The sequence below is a fragment of the Aegilops tauschii genome, chromosome 3, assembly GCF_002575655.3.
Source record: "Aegilops tauschii subsp. strangulata cultivar AL8/78 chromosome 3, Aet v6.0, whole genome shotgun sequence".
Lineage (NCBI taxonomy): Eukaryota > Viridiplantae > Streptophyta > Magnoliopsida > Poales > Poaceae > Aegilops > Aegilops tauschii.
The window spans coordinates 180,997,162-181,015,993 of record NC_053037.3 but is presented as its reverse complement, the minus strand read 5'-3'; positions in this window follow the sequence as shown (position 1 = coordinate 181,015,993).

The following is an 18,832-nucleotide window of genomic DNA, read 5'->3' as shown; positions in this document are numbered from 1 at the left end:
ATGGTGGTGGCTAGTCCTATTTATAGAGGCCCGGGTCCTCTTCCCAAATGTTAGGCGGGAAGGGATCACACAATGGCCAATTTGATGGGGGACAGCTAGTACAAGTTATCCTGACAAAAGGTGGTCTTCACCTGCTAAAGGCTCTGGTGGTGACGACGTCGTGGGCTCCGCGATGACCTCCGTCCTGCTGGTCTTGGTCTCGTTGCACCGATATGGAAACCTTTGCCTGATGCCTCGGGTCTCTTCGCCTGTGCCTACTCCTTTAGCACCGAAGAGGAAACCAGTACTCTGCTCCCGCTAGCGCCCGCCTGGCGCCTGCCTGGCCTTGATCGTCATGGCTCACGTCACGGGAACCTCACGAGGTGCCCCTCGCCTTGATCTCTCCGTGCCTCGCGAGCCAACCTAGTGAGGTGGCCCATGAGGAGGTCTTGTGTCATTCGCCTCGCGAGGGTCTTGAGTGTTTGCTGGTGAAGATGGGCCATACCAGGCCACTAGAGGAGCCACGCCATGGGCCGCAGGTAGGCAAGTCTGGGGACCCCCATTCCTAGAACGCCGACACATATCTTATTTAGGTGTGCCATTGCTCGCTATAAATATTGCGCCTCCCATAGCATACGGAAGAACGCTCACGTTCATCGCTATCTCCTCCCCTCCCTCTCACGTCGCCCACCATGTCATCGCCCCTCCCAAGCCCTAGGCGCCCCCCGCTGCACCGCGCGGACGGTCACGCGTCGCCATTCCATTCCTCGCTGCCACTAGTCGAGGAGGACGCGTCGGCGATCCGCTCCTCGTCGCGACGCGTTGAGGTGGATGCGTCGGTGTTCCCAATCTCGCCAGCACGCGCGTCGGAGGACGCGTCGGCTCCCTGCTACGAGGAGAACGCCACGCCGCCCGCCGAGCCCCCCAGCCTTGAGGAGCTTTGGAAAGAAATGGATGTCGCCTTCTGGAAGGCTTTGCCTCCGGAGGAGCGCGCAAAAATAGAGGCGGAGAAGAAGGCCGAGGAAGAGAAGCACACCGCGAGGCAAGCTGCCTGGCACGCCTATGTCGCATCCGAGAGTGTCAGGCAATTGGCTCTTTGGCAGAAGGCTCATGCGAGGGCCGTGAGGGTGGCGGAGGATGCCCGTGCCAAAGCCCTGAGTGTAGTCGGGCCCAAGCGCCTCATCTACGCTTGGCGGTACATGCACCGCGTGCACGCTTCTAGCAAGGAGGACTACCTGTTGGCGCCGGATCACCAAACCGGTGAGATCGTGCTCGCCTGCCGGCAAGCCACCAATCAGCACCTCGCGAGGTGCGAGGCTGACGAAGAGGCGATCTGTCAGCGCGTTGGGAAACGGCCGTGCACCAGGGCACTCGTGGCGTGCCGCAAGCGCTCATGCGAGCGACATGGCTTTTATTAGGAATATAATTTAGTTTCATAAGGCGATCTCATTAGTTTTGGGATGCAAATGATAAATCCCGAACGTTCGGGAATTATTAGCGTCCTTAATTAAGTATGTAAAAGGAAAAGTTTGGAAACCTTGTGTATCCGTACGCATTTTGTAAGTATGTGCATATAGCACAAACTTTAGTATATACTATCGCACCACACGTCTCTCTATATATGCTTGCAGACTGTGCTACTACTATTACTTATGTACGTGCAAATGCATGTTTTAACATTACGATGCGGTTTTTGTAAAAGTAGAAAAACAACACTAGTCAATCTTGTGAAACGATTCAATGCAAAACAAATGCAAAAATGCTCTTTTGATTGTTTACTTTTAGTTTCCTTCTCTGTGGTTATTTCTCTATAGTACTTTGTACGGAGTATCTCACTGGTCGGGAAGGCATGCAAATTCCCAAACCGCTTCCTACACCCTGTATCGAATTTTTTGCCCAACAAGTTGTGTCGTGCAATTGGATTTCCAACTTGAGTACTACTACTAGGAGTACCAGGGGCCAGTTCTTTTAGGCTTCTATATTAGTAATCCCATAACTACTACCTCCGTCCTAGTTTATTGGTCCCCATTGTAATCTGTGTAAAATTTTGACCATAAATTTAACTAATGAAATGTTTGTGCATGTCACATGCACTAACATTTTATCAGTTAAATCTTTGGTCAAAATTTGGCACAAATTACAATGGTGACGAATAAACCAGGACGGAGGTACTAGTAGTTTAGAAGCCCAAATAAATGAGTGAGGCGCCTTATGTTACTCTCCGCTGTGACTAGTGTTATGGGAAAAGCCGGGGAAGAGACGGCTTATTTTTTAAGCCGCCAAAAGAACTGACCCTAGGAGTAGTAGCTAGGGATACTAGGAGTAGTAGCTAGGGATCGAGTGTGCGAGATGAACTGGAGAACGTAAATGCAGATAGATGAAATGCAAAAAAGACGGAGGGATGTGATGGTTGCTTGTCCGTTTATTTTACCATGCCTTTTATTACTCGGAGTGGTGGGGTTTTGTGATAAGACGGCTTTACTTCCACGCCACGAGCGGGGTGAGACTTCCGTGTAGCGCTGCCGTCTACACTAGTACTACATCGGTCGTGGTTTATTAGTCCCCCATTGAATTTGACTGAAGATTTAACTAACAAAATGTTAGTGCATGTCAACAAAAACTATATCATTGGATTCGTATTTGACCATCGTTTTCAATGATATAATTTGAGGTAACATGCATGAGCATTTATCGTACTATATATAATGTTAGTTAAATTTGTGGTCGTACTAATCTATAGTAAGGTGCCCGTGCGTTGCACGGAATAGTGAAATGCATTGATCGGGGAGTTGTTTATTTTGACAAAGGATGTGGGGGTCATCTCATGTGTAACGGGTATCGATAGGTTTCTTCGGATATTATTTCATCTCTAGAGCTCACAAACATCCGTGTGAAATAGATAAAAAGGTATCTTTTGCAAAAAAAAGCGTTGAACTGTTCAACCTGCATCCAAAACTTGTGCAAAAATAACACTTATTGTGCTTTGCAAGAAATGATCTTTAAGAATTAGTTTTTGAGTATCGATTGTTATACGTGTTGGCTACAGATGACATGGCACTTTCTTATAGTCAATAGTTGGCTATACTATTAAGTATTAACCATGCTCTTATACACCTAGATGGAGGGATTAAATCAGGATGACTTGGAAGGGGGCAGAGGAGATGTAAGAAATGGTTCATCATAAGTCTTTCACCAGTACTGTAGTAAAAAAATTCAGTTAATCTCATAAATGGCAATTGAGAACTCTAATGGAGCAAAAGCATACATGGAAGTTCTAGACTAAACCATAAATGGATACACTTTTATTCAAGCGTCTTCTATGTCCACATTGGTAGGAAGCTCCCAGCTCGGCACAGTCCTAGTCAGCGTGATGGAGATGGTGTGGGCACCCACGTACCTCTGAAGGGCAGTAACAGTGAGCATGCACCCGTACATCGGCCTCGTGTCAGTGTCGGCGTCAGCAGCGTCGCCCCTGACGCACACAACAGAGACGGGGCGGCAGCCTGCGCGGGCCTCGTCGATGCCCATGATCAAGAGGAAGACGCTACCGTCCTCCTCCGAGACTAGCAGGCAGCGGTGATCCTCCAGCGACTCCGGCACAGCGAACGGGTAGCACGTCTCGTACTTGATGTTCTTCGTCGTGGGCCAGTAGTGATAGACGAACGCGTGCGTGAGGTGATGCACGAGGCTCGCCGGCGAGACCCAAAGCGGCAATGGGCACTCATAGTAGTAGACGAAGGGCTCCTTGGAGGCATCGACCAGGCCGTCCATGAAACAGGAGTGGCTGTAGGGGACGTTGCGCCAGTTGAATATATGAGCAAGTTACTACGAGATTTAATCCGAATAAGCACAAACTAAATCATGGTGGCTACAACAGAGATTAAACTAGTCATGTGGACTAGCATAGTAGATGAACAGATCAAATCTTGGACACAGACTAGAAACATGAATTCTACCACGATTTCGAACAGGAAGGATAGAAACACTTACGATGCAATGGGAGCAGCACCGTTGGCGTTCAGGTTGTCGCCTATGTCGTTGAGGAAGAGGTTGCCGAGGTCAGGGAAGAAGTCATCGTCGGTGAAGTCGTCGCTGCCAGCAGTCGCGCGAGTGCGCTCACCAAATTTCAACAGCGCCCGCCGAATGGAGCGCAGTAGGGAGTGGCTGTAGGGTACGTTGCGGCCGCTGAATGGAGCGCATGAGTAGCACACGAAGCAGTAGAGGGTGCTCCTCCCTAGTCTCTATCTCTACTCGTATCTCTATCTCTACTACTCTTCTTTCCTTTTTATAATACTAGTAGCTGTCAAATTGAATAGTACTGCGCCGCCCGCTGCACGCCTGGCTGAACACGCCTCATCGCCTCCATCAAATGCCTTCGTTAAACCCACATGCATACCGAGAAAGCTCCTCTGGCCCACGGGAGGAAATTTGCCGGTTGCGGTTGGAGAATAATAGAGTCATGTCCAATCCGAGTTATCTGCGTGTATGATTCTCCCTCTATAAAAAGTTAATTGCATCCTTAATCTTGTATTCTAAGTACTCTGTGGGTTCCACTATCAGTACAGTGTACATGACTTGCAGGCTAGCTACATATTCGTACAGAAAGTTAAAAAGAAATAAATCCATCCTTAATCTTGTATTCTAAGTACTCTGTGGGTTCCACTACCAGTACAGTACCGAAAGAAGTATATATTAAAAAAATATAAAACTAAAGTTTAGGACAAAATTCGAACTCAGGTCATCACACTGCGAGCATCCGGCCTGGACCAGTACACCAGGTGTTCGTTGTGGACGATGCAAGAGATAAACCTCTATAGCAATGAGCCCGTCCGTTGCAACGGATCCAAAGTAGAATAATACATATTCACATATTTGAAAGAAAACAGTTTAGTTTTGATATACATATCACTAAAAATATCTTATGTTTCACTCCAAATATATTCTTTGGGCTATTTTGATGAGGTAAGGGAGGAATGTGGTTGGTTTGAAGATACTAAGGGGTTTTGTGTAAAGTGGAGCAGAGAAGTGGGAATTATTGCAAAAGGCCACAACTTACATTACAGCCGTTAGACGCAGATCTAATGGTCAGAAATGGCGGATGGCAGACACACCGTCATCACCAACTGAGTCTTTTATAGGAGTAGAGAAAAAATCAAGTGATGATGGTGTGCCTGCCATCTTGTAATATAGACCATACGATCTATATCTGATGGATAGAAAGCAAACTATGAAAATTTTACAAAAGATACCCACACCTCTCTCCACATTTACAGATCAGGCCTTGCCTCGTTCATCATTATCTCCCACAACCTCATTGCTGAGCAATTAAAAAGGAAGTCTCCGGAAAAATCTAGCATTGTGGCTGCTGCTGGCGCCGTCCATCCCCATGCCTCCGCCCAGTCCGAACACCAGTCACCACCACGCCCCACTCCTCCTCACCTTATCTCTCATCTTTCTCGAGATATCATTTTTTCGATGAAATGGTCGGGATACCATTTTTCCGATAAAATTCTCGAGATATCATTAGTTTTTTACACATGGGATTACTCCTGCATGGGTCAATCACAATAGGTGTTTTGTAAAAAATGCATCTTGATGTTCCATGCAATGCACGGGATCTTGCTAGTTTTTTGCATATAATTCCAAACACCACGTAGACACGGTCTTTGACCATTTTACAACAATGTTATTATCATTGTTAGTGGTCAGCCGGTGCAAGTTATAGCCCCGGGTGTTTTAACCTTTTTTTAGTAATGATATCTGGCGATTGTTCGCCACGAGCTCAGTCCTAGCAAACCCCACGTAGCCATCAGATTTCCATCCGATGGTGGCCTGTTTTTAAGCCATAGTATTTGACAAAACTGCCACCCTTACACACATACTGTAACTGCGTCGCGGGCGCTTGCAACTGCCATGTCTCCCAGTGAACGTTTGCTGGGGATTGGAGTTAGCACCGATGGCGGTTCGTAGTCGTTCCACGCTTGGGCATTGAAGTTTGTAACTATTTTAGATTAGAATTACTACTCCTCCGGTGCTAGTAGTAGAGCAGAGTCCTTTTCCACTACTACACTATATGCAAGCTAGGGCATAGTAGTAGGTAATGTAGGCAGTACTAGTACTGTGATCAATCAAGCAAGTTGTCTGGCATCGATATGACCCTACGTTGTTGGTATGTGTCTCGTAACTCAAGCAGCGTGCTGTAGTCATCATCACCTATCCACTTCCCGCAGCACATATTCGCTTCTCCTTCTTTGTCTACACATAATCGTCCAATCTTCCATCCCCGCTAAGGTGCCTCCCCCACTCTTCTGAAACCCAAGCACTAACAATGGTAGAACCGAGCAGCGTCCGTTGAAAGAGTGGCTGGAATTCGCTCCCCATAGAGGTAATCAAGCTCATTGTTTCACATGTGGAAAATCTCAGTACCAAGCCGCTCGCCACGTGCTTGTCGGGGCTGTACCATTTACTCAAAGCCCTCAGGCCGAAGCTTTTTAAGCCAGCTCCTTGCTTGCTGATGCCGCCTGATCTTTAGAAACGGCGTGTCACGCAGCATAACGATCGTAGGGTGGTGAGCATCAAACCCCTTGACTGCGATCCGATCCCCGTCACCCTCAACTACATCAATGGTATGTAATGGGTCGGCATGAACACGTCTTGGATGGTGCTCGTCGACGGTCGCAGCAGCTGGATGCTCATGGAGGTCTACACCCGGCGATTGATCCCCCTTCCTTCGATTAACACTGCACTACTTTGGCACCGCGGCCCAGAATACTCAGAATCTTACAGTAGCCAACATGATACCAAGTTTGATTTGCTCAAGGTTGTAATCTGCCAAGTGCCCAAAGATTTGTGAATTATAAAGACTTCAGGAAAATTGCATTCTTCAACCGCGGTCTCGCCTATCTGACAGGTCACGACGGTAAGTGGATAAATCTGCACGTCCATCGTAGGATCATACGTTCTCCATGGTTCTCTAATGCCTTTGAACACAAGGGCTTCATTTACGCAGTCGACTCCTTCTATGGCTGGACGTATTGCTAGCCTACTCTAGTCATGGCTACAAACGGCTGTTACATCAGTATGTTACTTTCCTATGATATCATGATGGCTTGCTTATATTACTGTCAACATTTACTGAAAAAATATTCATGCTCATAACAACATGTTCTTAAGATTGACTACATCAAGAGCCCTTTTTTTACTCCAACCCGATATGATGTTGTAGGCCGCCTGGTGTCCCTACCCTTCCTAATCCCAGAACCTTTCAAAGAAAAGCAGCATGGCAGTTGCAGGTGGTTCCTGGCTCGATCAGACAACGGCGAACGATTGAAATCGTTCGCACGTACCGGGCATGTTGTTTCGCGGAATACAAGCACAGTCACTGCAAGGTCTTTGAGAAGGATCCCAGCTTCTCTGGGCCTTCAGGAATTTTTTACTGGAGGCTGGTAAGTAGCCTTGGTACACGCTCTCTATTTCTCGGACTGAATTATCCGATTAACCAGGAGATAACCAACAACAAGGATCATGATGGCAGCGCGGTTCCATTCATCAGGCAAAACTGTGTGTACAGAGCGTACCATGCATCTCTGCATGCACCATACCCTGATATGTGCCGCCACACTCTGCAGCCCAAAGTAGGAGAGAGGGTCGCAAGTATCAGACTTCGACCTGCTGGCTGGAGTTTCCCCCGTCATGCATCGATTTGGTTCAAGCCTTCAACCAATCTCCACAGCTTAATAAATAGTAACGTCTAACTGAGTGATACGTCTCCAATGTATCTATATTATATGAAGTATTCATGCCAATATATTATCATTCTTGGATGTTTTACAATCATTTTATAGAAACTTTATATCATTTTTTGGCACTAACCTATTGACCCAGTGCCAGTGCCAGGTGCTGTTTTTTTGCTTGTTTTTTACATCATAGAAAATCAATATTAAACGGAGTCCAAACACCGCAAAACTTTTTGTGGATTTTTTATGGGCCAGAAGACTCCCGATGGGCAAGAGCAGCACCTGGGGGTGCCCCGAGGGGGCACAACCCACCAGGGCACGCCAGCCCCCTGGCACGCCCAGGTGGGTTATGCCCACCTCGGTGCCCTCCCGCACCCCTCTTTGCACTATAAATTCCCAAATATTCCGAAATCCTTCGGGGTTAACCTAGATCAGAAGTTCCGCCGCCGCAGGGCTCCGTAGCCGCTGGGGGAGGGGGGATCATCTCCGATGGCCATCTTCATCATCCCGGCGGCCACCATGATGAGGAGGGAGTAGTCCACCCTCGGGGCCGAGGGTTTGTACCAGTAGCTATGTGTTAAATCTCTCTCTCTCTCTCGTGATCTATATCATTGGCTTTGTTAATATAGTCGGATCATATGATGTTTCTCCCCTCTATACTCTTGTTGTGATGAATTGAATCTTTACCCTTTGAAGTTTTGTCATGTCGGATTGAATATTCAGAGATGAGAACAGATGATGTATGTCTTGCGGAATGAATACTTGAGGTGACATTGGGGTATCTTATTGATTCACTTGATATATGTTATGGCATTCAACTTGCGGATTCCCGCAGTGATATTCGGGTAATCTTTGCATAGGGGTTGATGCACGTTTTTATTATCTTTTCTCCGATAGAAACTTTGGGGTCCACTTGTAGTTCTTTGTGTGGATTGAGTATTATGAATATGAATTTGCTTTGGTGTTATTTTTGTACGAACTCTTGATTAGATCGATCAGAAAGAATAGCTTGTGTTATTTTAGTACGAACTCTAGGAGAGATTGAACGGAAACAATAGCTTTGAGGTGGTTTCGTACCCTACAAACAAATTATATCTTTTGTTCTCCGCTAATAGGAACTCGGGAGTGATTCTTTATTGCACTTTGAGGGATAATCATATGATCCAACTATGTTAGCAGTGTTGAGAGGTTGCACTAATGAAAGTACGGACCCTAGGCCTCATTTTCAAGCATTGCAACACCGTTTTTGTGCCCGTTTACTATTTGCTACCTTGTTGTTTTTATTTATTCAGCTTATAAAAACATATTCTACCATCCATATTACACTTTTATCATCATCTCTTTACCGAACTAGTGCACCTATACAATTTGCCATTGTTAGGTGTGTTGGGGACACAAGAGATTTCTTGTATTTTGTTGCAGGGTCGTTTGAGAGAGACCATCTTCATCCTACACCTCCCATGGATTGATAAACCTTAGGTCATCCACTTGAGGGAAATTTCTACTGTCCTACAAAACTCTGCGCTTGGAGGCCCAACATGAGTCTACAAGAATAAAGTTGCGTAGTAGACATCAAGCTATTTTCTGGCGCCGTTGCCGGGGAGGTGAGTGCTTGAAGGTATATCTTTTGATCTTGCAATTGAATCTTTTAGTTTCTTCTTTTATCACTAGTTTGGTTTATAAAAAGAAAACTACAAAAAATGGAATTTAGGTTGCATCCTATTATTGATCATCTTTATAATATCTTTCTTGAAAATGATGGTTCAGAAAATTGTGCTCAATCATTAGAAGAAGAATTCAATAAAATGCTTGGCACAAAATATTTGAATGATGAGCATGATTGCAATATTATTAGTGTGAATTCTTTGAATATCCAAAATCCTAATGATGATTGGACAAGTCATGTCAAAAATGTTTCTTATAAGCATGTCACTTTTTGCAGAGTGAATTGGGAGTGCCTTTGCACACCAAAAAGGGAAGGTAGATTTTGTAAGAAGTATAAATATTTAGAAATGAAAAAGTTGCAAGAGAGGCTAGATGATTGTGCTGAAAGATGTAATTTTTTTCGCCATCCTTGTGAACTTTGCAATGAATGTGGTCATTTAAATCAACAATGCAAATTGTTTCATGATCAAACCGTGTCCAAAACTTGTGACAACTTGATTACCCTTGAGCATCATAAAGAGCTTAGCTGTCGGAGTCCAAACACCGCAAAACCCTTGAGGTTCAAACACTGGGGTGCGCACGAAGATCTCTCCCTACCTAACCACGCCCTCAGCCTCACCGCGATCTCAAAGCCTAGCTTGGCCAACCCGAAGAAAGAGAGACACAAGAGTTTATACTGGTTTGGGCCACCGATGTGGTGTAATACCCTACTCCAGTGTGGTGTGGTGGATTGCCTCTTGAGCTGCGGATGAACAGTTACAAGGGAAGAATAGCCTCCTGAGGAGAGGTGCTCTTGTGCTTGTTGAACTTGTGTGTGATTGAGGATGATCTGAATCAGTTGCCCCTCTATGGTGGTGGCTAGTCCTATTTATAGAGGCCCTAGTCCTCTCCCCAAATATTGAGCGGGGAGGGATCCAACAACGGCCAAATTCGAAGGGAGACAACTAGTACAAGTTATCCTGACTAAAGGTGGTCTTCGCCCGCCAAAGGCTCTGGTGGTGACGCCGTCTTGGGCTCCACAGTGACCTCCGTCCTGTTGTCCTGCTGGTCTTGGTCTCGCTGCACCGATATGGAAACCTTTGTCTGATGCCTCAGGACTCCTCGCCTGCGCTTGCCCCTTTAGCACCAAAGAGGAAACAAGGACACTGCGCACGCTGGCGCCCGCCTGGCTCTATTCGTCATGGCTTGCATCACAGAAACCTCCAAGGTGTCCCTTGCCTTGATCTCTCTACCCCTCACGAGCCAGCCTGGTGAGACTGCCCCCGAGGAGGTCTTGCGTCGTCCGCCACGCGAGGCTTGGCCCCTCGCGAGGGTCTTGAGTGTTTGCTGGTGAAGGTGGGCCGTACGAGGCCGCTGGTAGAGCCACACCACGGGCCGCAGGCAGGCAAGTCTAGGGACCCCCGTTTCCAGGACGCCGACAGTAGCCCCCGGGCCCAAGGCATGCTCGGACTTGGCATCGAGGCGAAGCCAAAGGGCAAGTGCGGAGCGCCCCGGGCCCCAACAGCCTGCGGCCCCGCTCGACGCATGGCGATTGATTGGACGTGGGCGTCGCCACTTCCCCACGCTGCCTCGGCAACTGCCCGCCTGACAAAAAGGCTGGCGCGGGCAACACTTGCCTTCATTGCTTTCCTGCGTCTTGCTCCAGATCCGCTTTGTCGCCCCTTGCTTCCGAAATCTCCAGATCTGCTTCAATCCTCTTTTGAGCTTCCGACCAATGGCGCCCCAGAAGGTCAAGGCTTCTTCATCGCCCGCCTGATACGAGCCAGCTCTGGACGCGCCCAACGTCTCGGAGAAGAACCTCGCCGCACGCGCCTGCTGGCGGCGGGGGAGAGCAAAGCGAAGGGGAAGACCGATGTCGGTGTCCTGGGAACGGGGGTCCCCAGACTTGCCTGCCTGCGGCCCACGGCGTGGCTCACCAGCGGCCCTGTACGGCCCATCTTCACCAACAAACACTCAAGACCCTCGCGAGGGGCCAAGCCTCGTGAGGCGGACCACACAAGACCTCCTCGGGAGCGACCTCACCAGGCTGGCTCGCGAGGGGCGGAGAGATCAAGGCAAGGGACACCTCGCGAGGTTCCTGTGACGCAAGCCATGACGACTGGAGCCAGGCGGGCGCCAGCGCGTGCAGTTTCCTCGTTTCCTCTTTGGTGCTAAAGAGGCAAGCGCAGGCGAGGAGTCCTGAGGCATCAGGCAATGGTTTCCATATCGGTGCAGCGAGACCAAGACCAGCAGGACGGCAAGACGGAGGTCACCGTGGAGCCTAAGACGGCGTCACCACCAGAGCCTTTGATAGGCGAAGACCACCTTTAGTCAGGATAGCTTGTGCTAGTTGTCCCCCTTCAAATTGGCCGTTGTGGCATCCCTTCCCGCTCAATATTTGGGAAGAGGACCAGGCCTCTATAAATAGGACTAGCCACCATAGTAGGAGGCAACGGATTCAGACCATCCTGAGCCACAAAAGTCCACCAAGCAAAAGAACACCTCTCCTGAGGAGGCTGTTCTTCCCTTGTACTGTTCATCCTCAGCCCAAGAGGCAATCCACCACACCACACTAGAGTAGGGTATTACACCACAACAGTGGCCCGAACTAGTATAAATCTCGTGTCTCTTGTGTTGCGGGTTCGTCGAGCTAAGCTTTGAGATCGTGGCAAGGGTGAGGGCGTGATTAGGTAGGGAGAGATCTTTGTGCGCACCCCAGTGTTCGAACCTCAAGGGTTTTGCCGGAACCCGAAATCCGACATTTGGCACGACAGGTAGGGGTGCGGCGAAGCTTTCTTTCTGCCGATCCGCATCCCGCCGCTTCGTCGCATCCATGGCGGACGCTCGTCGGGCCCGCGCTGAGCGTCGGGCCGCCCTCGCCGCCCGCGTCACTCAGATCGCTCCTGTCGGCGGGCCTCCCCGTCGCCTGCTGCCAACGCTGCCACTGGCCCGGCGGGAAACGAGCAGCAAGCATCCTTGTTGCACCCCATGGTGCGGCGGGACGGCCGCACCGCCACTCCGTCGTTGACCCCGGCCAACTCGTCGTCTCACGCTCGTCGTGCTCCCACGGACGCGCAGGTCGCGCTGCTCATGGCACACGAGCTCCTGCGCTACCGCCCCATCGACGACCTCTATGAGGACTGGCTGGACCGCATCGGCGAGCTCGTCAGCGCCACAGGGGGCTCCCCTGTGCCATCCCTCTGGCTGCCTTTCCATCTGCCTGCTACGGGCGATGTGGCTCACGGAGCGCCTCCACCGCCCCTGCACCAAGACGGTGTTCTGGCGCCGAGACGTGCGGCCCCTCGGCGTGACCCACCGCGTCGGGCGCCCGCGCGAGAAGAAGGAAGCTGCCAAGAAGTTCCCCAGCCGCAAGAGCACGCGCCCGCGCTCCCAGCACCACTGCGACAAGACCGTGCGCCGCCTGCGGCGGCGGTGCGCGGGCATCAAGGGCAGGCTCCGCATCAGCAAAGGGTCCTGGTGGCCACCCCAGGCTGCCGGGCCTTCACTCCCGAGTTGCGTAGCGTCGCCTGGCCGGGAAAGTTCAAGCCAGACCTGCCTCCTCGCTACGACGGCACCCCCAACCCCGCGGAGTTCCTACAGCTCTATGAGCTGAGCATCGAGGCGGCCAACAGTGACGAGAAAGTCATGGCGAACTGGTTCCACATGGCTCTCAAGGATGGCGCTCACTCGTGGCTCCTGAACCTGCCCCCGGGCTCGATCTCCTCCTGGAACGAGATGCGCGACCGCTTCGTCGCCAACTTCCAGGGCACTTGCGACCGCCCTCCGGCCGCGGGCGACCTACGCCGCATCAAGCAGCAGCCAGGAGAGACCGTGCAGAAATACATCCAGCGCTTCAACAACGTTCGCCGCAAGATCCCCAAGGTGACGGACAAGGCCATCATCTCCGTGTTTTTTGATGGCGTCCATGATGTCAGGATGAAGGAGGAGCTCGCCATCCACGAGGAGTTGTGCACGACCTTGGAGCTGATCAACCTAGCGACCAAGTGCGCAAGAGCTGAGGAAGGGCGCCATTCCCTCCTCGAGCTCCCGGCTGCTGACCCCAAGGAGAAGAAGGAGAAGGCCAAGGACGTGAAGCGCAAGGGAGTAGCCATGCTCGCGGCGGAGCCAGACACGAAGCGCGGACGGGACCTTCCCGAGTCGTCCAAGAGCAGCCGTCCATTCTATGCCTACCACAACGTACACAGCCACAACACTAACGACTGTCAAGAGCTCAGGGCCATTCGAGATGGACGCCTCGGTCGACGCCCCGAGTGCAACGACCGAGGCTACGACCAAGGAGGAGGACGTGGCCGAGGACGCTGGGACGACCACGGCCCCCGCCAGGAGTGGCGCGACCGACCTCGTGAGGACCACTGGCAGGACCAACCACGTGAGGGCGCCTGGAGGGATCAGCCTAGCGAGGATCGCCCTCAGGGCAATGCACGACTTCCTCCGCTGCCGCCACCACCAAGAAGGAACGACGACCACAATCAGAACGAGGGGGCTGGGGGCTTCCAGGAGCCGCATTCTATCGCCAGCATCTTGGGCGGAGCTCTGGCCCCAGCCTCTCAGTGTATCTTCAAGCAGTTTGCTCGCGAGGTGAACGCAGTCCTTCCCAGGCTCGAGGCCACGTGCCCGCTCAGGTGGTCCAAGTGCACAATCACTTTGAGCTCAGCAGACCAACTCAAGTGCGCGGCCACCGCTGGCGCCCTCCCGATGCTCTGCTCACCCATCGTCGGCAACGTGCAAGTCACCAAGACCCTCATCGACGGCGGCGCAGGGCTTAACGTTCTGTCCGTCGAGACGTTCGACAGCCTTCAAGTGCCATACGATCAGCGTCAGCCTACCAAGCCTTTCTCAGGAGTAACCAACGGCTCCACCACCCCGATAGGGCAGGTCCGCATCCCTGTCACCTTCGAACAGCGCGACAACTACCGCACCGAGCTCATCGACTTCGACGTCGCCCACATCCGTCTGCCATACAACGCCATCCTCGGGTATCCGGCCCTGGCCAAGTTCATGGTAGTGACATACCACGGCTACAATGTCCTCAAGATGCCAGGGAGCGGCGGGATCATCACGGTCCCCTGCGAAGAAAGAGATGCGGTGTGCTCCCTCGAGTGCGCCTTCCAAGCAGCATCAATCAAAGACCCCGACAACAATGCAGCGTAGTACCCTCCCGAGGTCTTCCCCAAGAAGAAGAAGCAGCTACTCCGGACAGGGCCTCAGGGGAGCGGCGCCTCAAGTGGTGCCACGTCAGGATCGGCACCCGCGCCTGGGGCGCCTCCCTCCCTCGCATAGGAAGGCGCGCCCGGCGCCCTCCTCGGGCAGGGCTTGGGGGCTCTCTTTTGGAGGGCCTCAGACCTCGCCAACATCACAAGGGAGGCACTCGGGCACCACGTGGAGGCATGCTTTGCGGCACGTTTCCCTTAGGAGGATATCAGGCGAGGAGCGCCCAGCGCTAAGGAATTCATCACCAAGGTCACTCAGGAACTGTAGGATGCAAGAGCCATGCGCGGCGACCGCCACTCACCTGGCGCGGCTCCCCATCCAGGCGAGGATGGCGGGCTGCGCGTCTGCATCGACATTCCAGGGCTCAACGGAGCCACATCTCAGGAGCTCTTCAGGCCTTCGCACGTGGGACACTGCGAGGGCCCGCCTCACAGCTACGTTTGCATGCCATTTGGCCTGCCGAGCATGGCGTCCACCTTCCAATGTAACCTGCGGAGCATCCTGGCGGCTCAGGAGGCCAGGCATCACGCCGTCCTGACGGAGATGGGGACGGTCCTCAAGGAACCTCCCGGACTCCCAGAGCCTCCTGAGGCTCAGGGCCCCGGTGGCTCGTGAGGAGCAACCCCTTCACCACGCGTCTTCAGCTGCCCCAACACCCCTTCGACAACGGAACCAGGTGACATCTACCGAGTTTATTTAGCTGGGAGCGCCCCTCGGGCTGCATCATTCCCACGGCGCGTGGGTCTGTCCCTGTGGCATGTATCCTTTTACGTCTTTAGCTTACTCTGCTGGGGGCGCCCCTCGGGCTGCATCATCCCCAAGCCGCTTGGGTCCAGCCGAGTGGCATGTATCATTCTTGCGTTTACCTAATCCCGTTCGCTTTCCATGCATAATCTATCTATGGTTATCACCTGCCTGATTGTCACCCACCATGGGAGCCGCGCGCCGATCGTCTTTCTTCAGGGCCCTTCGCATAAGAAGGCTAGGCACGGCGTCTGTGCTCGGGCCCGTCCCTGCAGCGTCGATAAATCCAACGGCTGAGCTCTGTCTGGCAGGCCGGCCCCGTTCACGTCACCTCCTGGGGTCGTTGGTGCTTGGCCTTCTCATGCGTTAACCTCAAGAGATTCGTTCGGCGCAGGTTGTCTAACCAACTCGCAGGACCACCACTACCATCAAGAACCAAGACAGGCGGAACCCGCCTTGAGGTACGGACTCGTGAGTCCCGCGCCGGCTCACGAGTGCCCATACACACCTCGTCTAGCCCTGCCATGCAAGCCATGTGTCAGGGCGGGGCTGTACACGCCCCGGGGGCTCTCCGCGGTAGGGAGTCCCCTCCCACGTACCAGTGGAAGCACCATGCTCCGCGCTGGCCGTCGACACTGCCGAGGAGCGGCTATGCCCGTCCAAGTGCGGAAGCGCTATGCTCCTTGCTGGTGATAAACAACTGAGGTAGGCCTCACGGTCGTATCAACCTTAGGGAGCCCTTGAGCTCAGTGTCTGGCCTCATCGCAACACCTCCACTCAGGAGAGTCGCGCGAGGGGGCTGGGCATGGGGGCTACGCTCGGGTCATGCCCTTACGTGCGCCACCTAGACAGGACCCTCGGACCTGGTCGTCGCGCGCCCCTCCCGAGCCGAGCCTCGGCGAGGGAAAAGGTAGGAAGGTCGTTTGAGGGCAAGGGGGACTCCTGAGCATCGTGACTCAGGAGCCTAACTGGCCACGTAGCCCCTCACTCCTTGGTCTCGTCCTGGTGATCAGGACGACCCAATGGCGGTTGAGGTATGCGCAGGGTCGGGCCCTGCCGATGTAGAACACAGACCTACCCCCGCATCTCCTTTCCGTAAGCTGTTTGCGCATCAAGGGGGACTCCTGAGCATCGCGACTCAGGAGCCTAACTGGCCACGTAGCCACTCACTCCTTGGTCTCGTCCTAGTGATCCGGACGGCCCAACGGCGGCCGAGGTATGCGCGGGGTCGGGCTCTGCCGACGTAGAACGTAAAGCTGTTGGAGCTCTGGGAACGGGGGTCCCCAGACTTGCCTGCCTACGGCCCACGGCGTGGCTTTCCTAGCAGGCCTGTACAGCCCATCTTCATCAATAAGGCATTCGAGACCCTCGCGAGGGGCCAAGCCTGGCGAGGCGGACGATGCAAGACCTCCTCAGGAGCGGCCTCACCAGGCTGCCTCGCGAAGAGCGGATATATAAAGGTGGGGCAAACCTCGCGAGGCTCTCATGACGTGAGCCATGACGATCGACACCAGGCGGGTGAGGGAGTCCTGGATTAGGGGGTCCTCGGACAGCCGGACTATATACTTCTGCTGGACTGTTGGACTATGAAGACACAAGATTGAAAACTTCGACCCGTGTCCCGATGGGACTCTCCTTGGCATGGAAGGCAAGCTTGGCAATGAGGATATGTAGATCTCCTCCCTTGTAACCGACTCTGTGTAACCCTAGCCCCCTCCAGTGTCTATATAAACCGGAGGGTTTAGTCTGTAGGACAACGACAATTATACCATAGCCTAGCTTCTAGGGTTTAGCCTCTACGATCTCGTGGTAGATCAACTCTTGTAATACTCATATCATCAAGATCAATCAAGCAGGAAGTAGGGTATTACCTCCATCGAGAGGGCCCGAACCTGGGTAAACATCGTGTCCCCCGCCTCTGTTACCATCCGCCTTAGACGCACAGTTCGGGACCCCCTACCCGAGATCCACCGGTTTTGACACCGACATTGGTGCTTTCATTGAGAGTTCCACTGTGTTGTCATCATAAGGCTTGGTGGCTCGTCTTGTTGTCAAGGACAACATCACTTCTGGGGGGAGCCCTGGCTGTAGGCCAAACTCTCCGACTAGGCGGTTTCGACATGACCGCCTGTTCGGCCGCTGCGCCGACGATGACTTCTCGGGTCATCGGAAACAGCCTCCACGTCGGCTCCGAATTCGCCGAGCAGTTGGATCCAATGGAGCTCTCTTGCTTGAACGAGCTCTTGGATCACATCGTCACCTTGGGAGTCGCTACGGACTATGATCAGATCGGGCATAAACTCGACCAAAGGGAGATTAACTCCCCGCCGGTCACCCATCAGATAGCGGTGGTGGAGGAGCAATGCGGCAATTCTTCCTCTATCCTGAGGACAAACTATGTCCGGATTCCCGAGCTCTCCGAGCCAGATACCCGTCTACAGGAGGACATGGCCCAAACCTTGAACCTAGAATCAGGCAGCGGGCCAGACCTATTGGGCAACATCCCGGAGCCCGAACTTCCAAGATCGTAAACACCTCTGCCCCTGGGTCTCAGATTGGGTCAGGGTTCGGACCTAAATCTACCCACCCACCCAGATATAAGCGATCTTTCCCACATTAGACAAGAGCCCCAGGAGACAGTACACGACTATTGGGCCAGATTCGTCCTTGTAGTGAACAAGGTCAAGGACTGTCGCGAGGAAGACGCAATTTCATTCTTTTGCAATAATTGCACGGACAAGGGAATTCTCAACGCCAGAAGTCGCCGTAACATAGCACACTTCGCTGACTTGGCGGCCATAGTACAGAAGTACTGTGCGATGGAAAGCGCCCGAAAAACCCAAACAAAATTTTGGGATCCCCCGGCTCTGACAAAACCCCCAGTCCGAACTAAAAGGGTGCACTCTCGTAAGTCGCCCGACCCAATTATAAAGAAGCAAAAGCCCACTACAGGGTGTGGAACCGTATTGGAGGGATGGCTTAATGGGCCATGCCAAATTCACAGTACAGCGGATACCATACCAACACATAGCCTTAGAGCATGTTGGGTACTCCGGCAGGTGGCCAAGAGCGGTGAGGATCTCCTCATCAACAATACCGGAGAGCACCATCCCATAGAGAACAACAATACAGTATTGACAGTCCTCGAGACTTTCGCCTCAAATAATAGGCATAAAGGAGCACTCCGCAGCCTTGCCGAAGTCTGCCACGTCACGACAATAAATCCATGGAGCGAGACGGCCATCACCTTCAACGCCAGTGACGAACCTAAATTCCGAACAGCCAGAGCACCAGCCGCCTTGGTCCTTAGTCCAATTGTGGACGGCTTCCGGCTTACTAAAGTGCTCATGGACGGCGGCAGCGGATTAAACCTCATCTATGAGGAGACTCTTAGAAAAATGGAAATAGACAGAAGCCGCATTGAGCAAAGCAGCACGACCTTCAGAGGAATCATCCCTAGTCGGGAGGCACGATGTGCTGGGAAAATCACACTAGAT